The 12344-nt window shown below is 39.0% G+C and overlaps 1 protein-coding gene across 3 annotated transcripts in view; it reads right to left on the reverse strand.

Annotated features, from left to right (window-relative positions):
- Positions 1-12344, reverse strand: part of prickle2b (prickle homolog 2b) — a 99932-nt gene that overhangs the window by 24341 nt on the left and 63247 nt on the right. The gene's annotated exons all lie outside the window — the stretch shown is intronic.

The following is a 12344-nucleotide window of genomic DNA, read 5'->3' on the forward strand; positions in this document are numbered from 1 at the left end:
ATCATTCCAACATTGGTGTAATTAGCAGCCTAAATTACTGGTATTCTGGCGGAATTTGCATGTGAAAAAAAGAGGCTTCTCTGAATCAAGTGCCTCAGGGCCTGAGGAGAGAGCCACAGGAAGCTGACTTGCATTGAGTCATGGTGAGGTTAGCCTCTGTAAACACAACAGTGCTGTTTAGCATAAGAACTGAACATTAGCTGGGGAGGAGACAAAAGACTTACAGACCAATACAAACCCACTAAATCTGGGGGAAAAAGAGAGGGGGAAGTGAAGCCAAACTGGAAAGATTGTAAAAATCCTCTGGTCTTTTTTTTCTCAATGCACCATAGGGACCACAATTATGTTGTTCAACACTTCTTATAGAACAAGAACAAATACTACATTTACTTGTTGTTTAATATGAAAAATGTCAGTTTCTAACCCTGTTTAATAGTAGATGTGAAGCATTATTTTTTGCTTTAAAAATGCTAGTTGTATTTCCATTGATTTTTTTTTTTTTTAAATGAACAAAAAAGATGAACAAAGCCACAAAAATAAAGACAGAGCTAACATTTTTCTGGTAAGATCTTTGAAACAAACAGATGCTACAGGATGGTATTAAAGGCTAGAGTGCTCGTGGTTGCATTTCAGCAGAACTATAGTTCATTTATAACCACACACAAACATTTGCGAGGAAAAAAAAAAAAGTGCAATGGACATTTACGGGGGAGAAAAAAATGGAGAACGTTCTTTTGCGGGAATAAATTTCCACTCTGGAATAATACAGCTGGTGAGCTACGTCATATCAAGTCAGATGCGTTTTGCAAATGTTTCCGTCCCTGTTAATGCTTATAGACTCTTCTGCTTTTCTGATTTTTACCACTTCTTTAAATGCAAACCCCAAAATGGCAACAAAACCCCAGCTAGTGACAGTCAGACAAAATGAAATAAAAGCAGGGAACTAAATTATCTCATCAGCATTCGAGACCTCCACTATTGGTGACAAGTTTCAAAACGCAAAGCTCAGTTGTTCCACAGCAAAGGTACGACACAACCACGATCTCAAATTCTTTGGTTTCTTCTCAGTGCATCTGGAGCCATATTCACACACGAGAATCAACGACTTTCTCTTTTTTTGTGAGAACGTACAAAAAAAATACCCTGAGAACTTTCTGAGTTCAGAGCTGAGTAACCATCTGCTCTGATAACATACCATTCTTCTACCTTGCAGAGACTGCTCCTCTGGCTTCTTTGAGACTAAGGGCCTGCGTTTTAATGAAAACCATCTTTCAGACTTTGACGTTCCCCTCCCACGTGGCAGGGTGACACACACACCATGTTTCATACATAAAGATCTATAATCACCATCTCTTTATAATCATAACAGTATCAGTTACAGCTCAGGCTTCACTTAGGGCCTGTCCGCAAGACTTTACAAGGAGCCCTTAAGTGACAGCGTCTTGCACTCGGAGCAACCACAGAACGGGTCAGCTGGATTGAGGCCTGCCACTTCTCTTAATAGGTCTTTCCTTTTCCATATTAAACTGCTTCCAGGCCTGCAGTGAGCTGTTCCAAATGCCACGAGGGGGCTGAATAAAAGCGTCAAGGCTAGTTTAAGGGACATAGCTCAGATAGCATTGCCTGCCTGGACTTCTGGCATTCACAGTCCATACCTGTTAAATTTAGATAGTTAGTCATATAGACTTAATGTCTTCTAGGCATGGATATAAACACATTAGCATTTTGTCTTTATCAAAGCAGAGGATGGGTCATGTTGTTTCCTGGAGCTAGGAGTCTGTCTTAAGTTTACAAGTAAGTCTTAGAGGTTCAAAGGATTCTGTCCTACTATAATATTTATCACATCTTACCAGGAAAGGAATTGATTCATATACATTATCTGATATGGTCTGAAAACCACTTCCATTAATCAATGCCCCTATCTTGATTTGAAATGTAGCCAACATCCCAACATAGCCTCCCCTTCTTGCTTATTTTAGGAACACCAGTCTTCGCTCCTTTCATGTGGCAAATGCTGATGGCTATCACGCTAAAGTCAACACACGAGGCAGCTGGGACTCACCCCAACAGCTGATAGCCCAGGCATGTGGGGAGCCGGAGAGAAAACGCACTTCCCATATCGCTTTTCTTCCCTCTGCTGCAGAATCTGAACTTCTAAGGAGCAACTCAGGGTTTCTGTGTCCATGTGGGCTCAAAAGGTTGTTTTGTGCAGTCTAGTTTTTAAAACCATGCAAACTTAGACCTTGTCCATATTAAAACATTTTTTTCTTTTTCTAAACAATTTTTTAATTTGTTGTAAACATGACATCATTCTAATGCTTTCATCTACGTGGATACCATGGAGAACAACCTAAAAATGCTGTAGTAACTATGCCAGGCCTGTGTGAAGCGCTGTAACACTGCTGCGAAAGTGCACCCAAAAAACAGGAAACAAGACGTGGAGCATGTGTGTAAAGTTTACACAAACTAAAGGCAAAAAGGAAATTAAAAAAAACGGGGATGGTGAATACAAGAGCAAGAACAAAACCTTTTTCCTTTTTTTTACTTTGTCACATTAAACTACAACACCACAAAAACAACAACTGGATTAATTCTGTACAGGCCGAGGGGTGAGAAATGCAGGATAGCGAGTGCTGACTGAGAGTTTGGTCAGTCCAAAAACAAGGACAAAATGGACACTTTTCAAGCACAGTATCCAACAAAGGCCTGCTGGAGGGAAGGATGTTCCTCATAATGTTTAAAGCCCATAAGTGTAAATTCTTTATACACAATTGCCAGTCTTTTAAAACTATTCTAATTTTTAAATTTTTTTAAATGTATTATTGATAAACGGTATATTGTAGATTTTTTCTGCAATATTTGCTTTGTAGATAGCTCAATAAAATGACAAAACCTATTTTGGTCTTAGATTATTTGTTGTAATAATAAGGGTTTTTTGATCTACTCTATTTAAGGCAATGTTATTGTTTATCAGCCTCATCTTCCTCAATGAAGTAATACAGTGCACAAAGGTTTCGCTATAGTAGATAAAATAGCATCTGTAGCACAAAAGCATGCATGTAATCTGTCATTATTGTTACATAATAGGTCAAAGGTTAGGTTAGAGGTGGGTCTTTGACGTCACTGTTTTTTAAAAGTTGTGTTCAAGCTGTCCACACAAAAATGCAACAGTGGGGTTTCAAAGTTTTTTCACTCTAGAACCCAGTTTTGAAAAATACCATTTCGTTGCTCCTAAAACTCTGTTTCTGTGTGGATGCAAAGCTGAACTAACCCCCCCCAAAAAACAAAGAAACTTTTGCGTAATCACAAAAAATGTTCCTGTGTGAACGGGGCCTAAACAACGCTTTCGTTTTGGCCACACTTCACCTCTCTACCAAGTTTCTCTACAGCCTTGTAGTTTTTGGGTATTACTGCTGGCAAATAAACATTAATGGAAGTTGTCTTGCCTCTTGCAATAAATTAAGAAAGCGGTGATTACCTTTAGGAGTCAACGTAATTCAAGATGGCTTTCACAACTAATTGACTTAAAGAAGCATAAAATCAGCTACAGCTCTGTCAACTTTACAAATATTGAGATAGAATTTGGTGCAGTTGTAGCCAAGAGTCATCCCCAATAAATAAGATTGTGCAAGATCTTTATTTAACATTTTGGCACGCAAGGCAGCAGGCAATAGGGATTCCTTTAAGGAATAGTAGTTGGTTTTTGTTTTTTTAAATGTTGGTTTACATTCAGATACAAAAAAAGAGGACAGCTTTGTCCCAGAGCACAAAAGTTCACTGGATTGACCTTCGCTTAGAGCACCAACTTCACTTTTTCAATGAGCAAACAGCACTAAGGCCCAACTTGTCTCATCAGAAAGCAGATTTAGTGAGACATGAATCTGGGGGCTTAATACGGGCACTCTACCAAAGAGGCCCTCTATACCCATGCTCCCAGCAGATAAGTGGCCATAATTCCTTCTGTGCTGAACAATAACTGGATTAATTCTGCACAGGCTAAGGGGTGAAATTGTATTTGTCCAAAGGGAGGGAAATGGGGAGGAAATGAGGAGAGCGGCCCAGCTTAGCTGTAATTCTAATTAGCTCAGGGGTTCGTTAGCACTCAAACTCTAGTTTTGCGGCAGAGGCCTAGCTAAAACCAGGGTCTGTGTAAGTCATTAAGCCAAAAAAGAGACAGAAAGAAAAAGAGAGACGGGAGCTGAGGCAGACAGGAAGAGGACGGACACTTAGTTTCACGCTTTAAGGCCCAGGGCAATGAGGTGACCTTGCAGAATGACTGCTCATGGGGACTGAAAGCTATTTTTTCGCCCCTTTTGGCCCACTTACACGAGCTCCTTACCACAGAGGAAAAACATACTCCAACCCCTAAACCTTCGCCCATCCATCAGGTCATCCATCTCAACTTGAGGCAGAACTCTTCAGAGCGATGCAGCTCAGTTTCCAGCTTGCTGTGCCTAAAAATGTTGATCTGTAACTCAGCTTTGCTCAAGTACGTGCAGTTTTTAGTTTGAAACTCAAATAAACTTGCTCTGACATGGAAAAAATAGTATCAAGAAAATTTTTGTATCCAAGTACATTATGATTATAGGCAAAAGAGAAACAGAAAGTACACTAAAACAATAATTATTGCCATGTCTATAACTTTAAAAGTCCTGAGAGTTTGTGAGGGTAAAAACAGCTTTCTGTTTGCTCAGCCTCCACATCTGTGATGAATAACAGTCTGGTTTAAAAGGTGCTGTAAAGCATTGCATAAAACTCCCATATCTCTCCAAGCTATACATAAAACCACAGCTCTGATACAAAATGAATTTGTGGCTTAATGAATGAACCACCCACCTCATAATCTCCCACATTCAGCACCCTGCAGACATTTCTGACTCATTCAGCCTCCACTGATGTTCCTGCTCATTCCCTTCATGTTAAGACAAAAATGTGATGAGTGTGCGTCAGATTTGTTGACTTTTTTAATACTCTCATTGACAACTTTGCCCCATCCACTAAAACCTCTTCTGACTTTATTTCCTGCCTTCATCAGAGGTCACAAACACACAGACTGAGCAAATGTTCAGACATTCACAGTAAACGAGAGTGTTCTGGCTTGACTAGAAACTACAACAGCTTTGCAATTTATCTGATTTCAGTGTTTTCAGAGAGATGCAAAATGCCAAAAATAAAAGTGTTTTAAAAGGCTTCTATACAGTCTTAAATAAATCTAACCAATATTAACAGTTAGGGGAAATACAAACAACTATGTCATGTTCAAGTTTCTGAAGCACGTTTTAAAACAGTTAAAGAGAATAAAGCACAGAAGACCATAAAAACAAACAAAGTTATAAGTAAAAATTTGCTAAAACACATAAAACAAATAATGGAAAACAGTAAAAACTTTAAAAAGACAAAATATTTAAAATAGTTCGAACTATCACGCTGAATTAAAAGCTAACAAGTACAGATGAGTTTTAAGATTAGATTTATTAATATTGAGAGTTGGAACATGTCTGATATGTAGGGACAGTTTGTTTCATAGCTAAAACTGTGATGGCCCGATCACCTCTGTGGACCAGCCTGGACATCAGGACAACCAAAAGCAAATCAGCATTAGATTTAAGGGATCTGGAAGGCCTATTAGGCTCCAGGAGGCCAGACAAATATGCAGGTGCCATCCCACTGAGTGCTAAAAATAAAACTTTAAAATGCATTTTAACAGGTAGCCACTAAGGGCAGCAAATACATTAGGAAAATGTTCATGTTTTTTTGTTTGTTTTTTTGCGTTAAAAGACGAGCTGCAGTATTCTAGACCAACTGCAGCTGTGCGAGGCAGGTCTTACCAACACCAACATACAGGGAATTGCAATAATCCAGTTGGGATTTAATGAAAGCATGGACCATCGACCACACTTTCAAATTAATTTGAAAATAAAATTGATTTAGATAAAAGCGTCAGTGTGAAAAAAAGGATATCTGTGCTACCCAACTAGTCTGTTTCTCAAAGTTAAAATTTTAATCAAAAATGACCCCCAGATCTTTACTAACTTTACAAAAGGCTCAAGGCCACCCAAAGAGAATGATTGTGCTTCGACTGAAGGTAGATCTGATTGTCATCTGCATATGAAAGAAAAGAGATGTTTCCATATTTTCCTAAGACTGAGCCTAAGGAGAGTATGTAGATAGAAATGAAAATTGTCCCAAGAATAGAACTATAGGGAGCTCCACATGTAAGAAGTGCAAAATAAAAAAGAACCAGATTCTTCGAGGCTTACAGAAAAATTCCTGTCAGATAAGTAAGGTCTGAACCACTCAAGTACAGAGCCTTTGTTGTCGCAGAGGTCCAAACAAGAGATTAGTATGCAGTGGTCAACTGTGATGAACACAGCTGTGAGGCCTAAAAGCAAAAGAACAGCTGAGTCTCCTGATACAGTGGATAATAAAAGATTATAAAACCTTTTAAAAGTGCAGTGGCTATGCTATGAGGAGCTTTAAAACCAGGCTGAAACCTTGAAGAATAGTGTATGTATTTAAAAAGAGACTGCAACTGCACAAATACTATCCTGTATGATGTTCTTATTCTTTTTTGTTACAACTATAAACTTCAGCTGGGGATAATGTGAAATCTGCACCAAGGCAGTGGTTCTGCTGTAATCATTTAGGTTACATTTTTAAACGAATATCAATATTTCATCGTGATAAGTTTAAATATTTAGCTTTAATAAACTTGTGGGCAGCTCGGCGAACAGACAGGATCAGTCCGTCAAACCGAGTTGGGTCAGAGAGCTTCGGATCCACTGAAACACACTTGACTAATGTACACAAAGCAGACACTGTGCTTATGGAAAACTGCACCATAAGTTTGGCTTGCAATTTGCTATCCACACAACTCAACTGCATGTATGAAAGGGGATTATTTCAGCACTCCTGACAACGAACCAAAAGTGGGCCTGAGTTTTACCATCAGGAAAACAGTCTGTGTTTACACGAGGGGTTTTAAGTAAATTAATGATGACAAACATGCAACAACATGAGTCATGTTGGCCAAGTGGGAATATACCTTGAGGTCTGACTTGCTGCATTTATGCTTTATGTTTAGAACAAATACAAGCTGCAACCTATTTGTGGTGGGAGGGGCATTATCAAGGCATTTTAGTCTTTTTATGAAAAGCATTAATTAGTAGGTAGGGCTGACTTTGCTTCAGACTGATCTGCAACCACAAACAAAGGCACACAATACACCCAGAGTCTGTTTCTGGAATTGGTTCAAACAATGTAAAAGCCCAAAATACATTAGGAAATATAAAAATAATCATTTTTAATATACAAGTGGTTAAAACATTAAAATGTTCTTATTTATTATCGCCCATTGTAAAAAAAAAGATGATATTTTTGCTTGTGGCTGTGTGTGTGTGTGTGTGTGTGAGTGAGTGTCTGTTACCAAAATCTCTCATGAATCACTGTACAGATTTTAATGAAACTTGCAGTTAGAGATCATTTGATGAAATCTACGACTGATTAACTTTTGGAGTCAACCCAATTCAAGATGGCTGCCACAGCCAACTGACCTTAAAAAGAACACAAAACCGCTACAACAAAGTCAGTCAGTTTCACAAATATTGACCTAAAAATTGCTGAAGTAGTAGCTGAGACCAATCCCCAAAGCATTCTTGAAGCACTAACAGATTGCGTAACATCTTTGTTTGAAATTTTCCCATCAAGTCAAAGCTGTCTGTCAGCAAAATATCCCATGAACCACTGGATTTTATTGAAACTTTTAGGAAATAAGCATTATATAACTGATTAACCTTTAAAGCCAAGATCTCCACCACTGCAAGCAGACCTTAGAAACACAAAAATGACTACGCTTCAGTCAATTTTAAATATACTGTGCTAAAATTTGGTGTGGTTGTAACTCAGAGCCTTTCACTACACATACTCCAACTAATACCCTGTATGCAATCTCATTGCTAAAACCTTAACATGAATTAGTTTGACACCAACAGTTAAAGATAAAAGCCTCAGATAATCGACATTAGCAACACAAAAATAGCTATAATTCAGTCAATCAATTACAGAGTTGAGCTAAAATCTGGTGTGGCTATAGCTGAGAGTCCTTCACACCACATACTATGAGTGTGACATCTTGAAGCATCGCATAACATTGCTAACAACATCAATTGCAAGGTTACACCAAAATGGCTATAACTCTGTCATTTCTCAACACAAGGTGAGTTTAAAAGTCTGGCATGCAAAGAGGCAAGGAATGCAAGGTTTTAAATGTTGTATGTTTGGCAGGACTCTGTGTTTATGCATTACTCTGTTATTCACAGCAGCTGATTGAGGGAATGTCGTTTTATGGCATTTGCCTAATTACTACTTCCAAATAATAAACTGACAAGCAAAATTACCAATATTACTCCGAACACAAATAATCATTAAAGCCAAGTTTAAGCCGATTGATCCCTCCATTTTGTCTTGTCACACTGTTTATCCCAACTTGCCGAGGATAGATGAAAGGCAAGTTTCTCACACACGGAAAAACACATCAATTCTCTGTCGATAAGGCTGCTTCAGCTTCTTCTCTCCACGGTGTTCTGAAGACCTGCAGACAGTATGGATTGGAAAAGAAATGGCCAGTTCCAAGACATGCCTGGCTTGCAGGGTGTTCCATCACAAGCCCATGAAAATCGCTGAATTAGGAGCTTTGATGACTGATTGCTGCTGAGAGTTGAAACTGTAGGCAGCAAACAAAGCTGCAGTAAAGGCACGGAGAGAGAGAGATGAGTCACATTGACTGATCCACGCACACAGTTCCAAATCCCATTAAAGACTTTTTATCAAACTGAGGTCAAACTTTCCAGGTGAACGCATCTCAGAGCACAGACAGACCCTCAATCCATCTCTTCTATTGCTTTTTAAAGTAAACCACGGGGCTTGTTTTGGATACCATTTTTCTTACTCACAAGCAAGTCACATTTAAGTCTCAATCCATCTACAGCTTTTTCATCACACTCTTCATTCCCTTCTTACAGCTGCTTCCCCATGCTCTCTATTTAAAGCATGGCCCATTAAGAATATGTGAAAGAGAGCACTACCCTGAGAGAAAATTGTCCTGGCCCGTTGCACCAAACCTGGCTCGATGCACCAGCTTCTGTTTATTTGAACTGTGAACTTCCCATGCGAGGTGTGCGAAAACTGTGTGTGTGTGTGTGTGTGTGTGTGTGAGCAAGCCAGAGAAAGAAAGAGCATATGTAGCAACTGCATAGACGGAGGGGAGGGAAGAGTTTCACACAAAACCCAGTGTTTCACTCTCTTGATTTTTTTCACACCTCCTTTTTGGCACACTTTTCACAGCGCATTTATTCGCCACACGGGCTCCTGGTGCTTCAAGAGTTCACCGGGCCACAGACGGGCCTCTGTGCAGCACGTTCAGGGCTGAAGGAAGCTGAAAACAGACCTCTATCGACCCCCATGGAGCTCCAGACACAATAATAATACTTTCCTTCTGCTGACCTACATGTGACATCACAGCCTTGTTCTTGCTCATTCACATGTGCTGACACGCAAACACAATAAAAGCACAGAGCTGCTATGAGGTTACATAGAAATGCACACAATTAAGGTAAAAAGAATGACATAAAGTAAATTTCAATGTGATTTTAGACAGAAAAGCGGTTGAACTGGTTAAAACCGTTCAAGGTAACAGGAAAGGATTTAAAGACTTGAAGATCAAAAAAGTCACTGTTCCAGAGGTGCTGACTGACTGGAAGAATGTCTGAGTAGGAAAGGCTGCCAAGTATTCAGGCGCAAAAAACAAAAGACATGTACTCAAGACATTTTTATCCATGAAATAAGAACACTTAATGTTCATGAACAAACATGCACAAAGAGCTGGGTGTGTGTAACAAATAGGACAACATACACACAAAAAGTCTTTGCTTTTTCAGTTTGAAGTAACACAGCACCAAGGACCATAGTTTTTCCAGGCTTTTAAAAGTTAAAGGGTTAAAGGGTTTTCAAGATTGTAGATCACAATAGTATCATACATGTCTGAAGTATAGAAATTTGTAAAGAAAAAAAAAGCCTAGGCAGACAAATCAAGAACAAGACAGCCAAGCATGAGCTCAAAGTGGCTGAAGAACATCAACATCACAAAGGGCCCCTAAATTCAGGCATTGAGGCGAGCCCCAGCACGATGAAGACAATTAAAGACACATTAAAGACAATGTCTAGGCTGGTGTTTTGGCCATGTGTGATGGACAGAAAAAAAGTTAGACATACCCCAGTGTCTCAAAGTTTGTCTCGAGGCTGGTACTGGAAGACTTTTCTCCCTCTCTTCTATACTATCCTGCCTGCCAGAAGTCAATCTGTAGCTGGAGTGGGCTTTCCTGGAAGTCACCAGCCACTACTTTTTTGGTTAAAATATAGTTTTCATAAATTACGGATACAACAGGCTTACATTGTTTCAAAGGGCATTTTAAAATTACTTATCTGCTTTAAAAAATAGTGAAAAGGCTAAGTTGTGAATTATTTATGCATGGGATTGTATTACCAACAATTGTAATTATTTTGGCACAGAAAATAACGACACTTGGAGTTTAAAAACACCAACTTAAATGTAAGGCTTGTAATATTTTAAAACCAACCATCATGTAAAACACGTAGAAGAAAAAAACACTAGAAGATAAGGAGAGTAGCAGCCTAAATCCAGTTAGGGTGAAATCAATGACAATCCTGTATTGGTTTACAGATGACTAGTTATAACAGTATCCTAACAAGCCAGTGTGACATGTCGATTTAATGCAAAACCATAAGCTATAAACGATGCAAAAGAGAGTGACATGCAAATCCATAAAAAAACACAGTTGATATCCACAGTGTCTAACCACATAAAAGCCTAAGAGTGTTTGCTGCCTGTTCTGACTTTTGTCCAGGATGCGGACCAGCATTCCAGCCAGCAGAATACACCCCGGACAGGAAAGACAGCTCTGTTTGAGTGGATTTGTGTCTAGATCTGCACTGCCAAGACTGTGCCAGCCACAAGAGTTGATTCTGCTTTTCCAATGAATCCCAGTCAGTCCATTTTCTATCCTGGTATGAGTTTCATTAAAAGGGAAAGACACCAAAAGGAAGATCTGAAAAACAGATCATAAAAGCAACATCAGTGGGTGATGGACGACTACATAAAAGGTGTGAAATGTAGGGGGCTGTCTGAGACAATGCACTCGAAACACAGCGAGGAAGAAAAAGGGAGGGAGGGAGGGAGGGGGAGCACATGGCATTGCCAAGCCCATCCATCTGCAGCCAAGCCATATGCCAAAACACTCCTGCATTCAGTGGAATCAAGCTATGGATTTGTCTCTTTGCTGGTTCACCCCCTGGCTGTGGGATAACCTTACAATGGGATGAGGAGGACACTATCTGCGAACCTAATCCATGGTACTTACTGATACGTGGTTGCTAAGCTGCAATTAGTCAATGAAATATTTGAGAAATTTCCTGCAGTCCCATCAGCCTGGTTAGGCCACACACATTTGGACTATGAGCAAAGAAGCCACAGCAAATCATCAGGGTAGATGGGGATTTTACTGCAATGTTTGACGCTTGAAGAAGAAAAAAAAAGTTCAAGTTTTGTCTTTTTCCAGAAAAATAAAGGCAAAAGACAAATTTCCTTTTTGAAACCAATTTTTCTAGCATTGTTAATTATGTGTTTAGGCCTTTTCAGGCTTCTGTTTTTTTATTGCCCTTTTGGTTGTGTGAAGAACAACCAGATTCTGAATTGTCTCTGTACTTAAGTTATTCTTTCCAGATTTCCCTTTCTAAAGCATGCTTAGCAAAAGCTCAAACAAGAAATAAAATTGAGAGGAAAAAAATATACATTTATAAAAATTAACTGGTATCACTTAACTCCAAAAGAAAAAAAACATAAAAAAACAAACATTTCTTTATTGATCATGTGACTACTTTGCATTTAGCGGTTGTGACTGACCCTGCTTGTCCACCTGATCCTCCAAATGCCACAGATCTTACCAAGAGATCATTCAGTTGCTTTACCATTGTGAACTTTATTGATTACATATAAAAATCAACAGTGAGTGTATCTGAATGAATTCTTTTGGGACATACTTTAATTTTCTCTCACAATATCAGATCAATACATTGGGTAAATCAGCTGAGGATAATCACAAGTCTCCTTGTAAACTTAAAAAATTAATAGAATGGATAAACATTTAGACAAACAATAGGTTATAAAATCGTCTCCTGTTTTGGTAAACGGATGTGAGACAGCACAGTTTTTTGATGACACAGCACTGATGTCGGGGTGCAGAAAGCAAAGCCTCAATCTCTCACATCTG

Source organism: Kryptolebias marmoratus, linkage group LG4, assembly GCF_001649575.2.
Source record: "Kryptolebias marmoratus isolate JLee-2015 linkage group LG4, ASM164957v2, whole genome shotgun sequence".
NCBI classification, from domain to species: domain Eukaryota; kingdom Metazoa; phylum Chordata; class Actinopteri; order Cyprinodontiformes; family Rivulidae; genus Kryptolebias; species Kryptolebias marmoratus.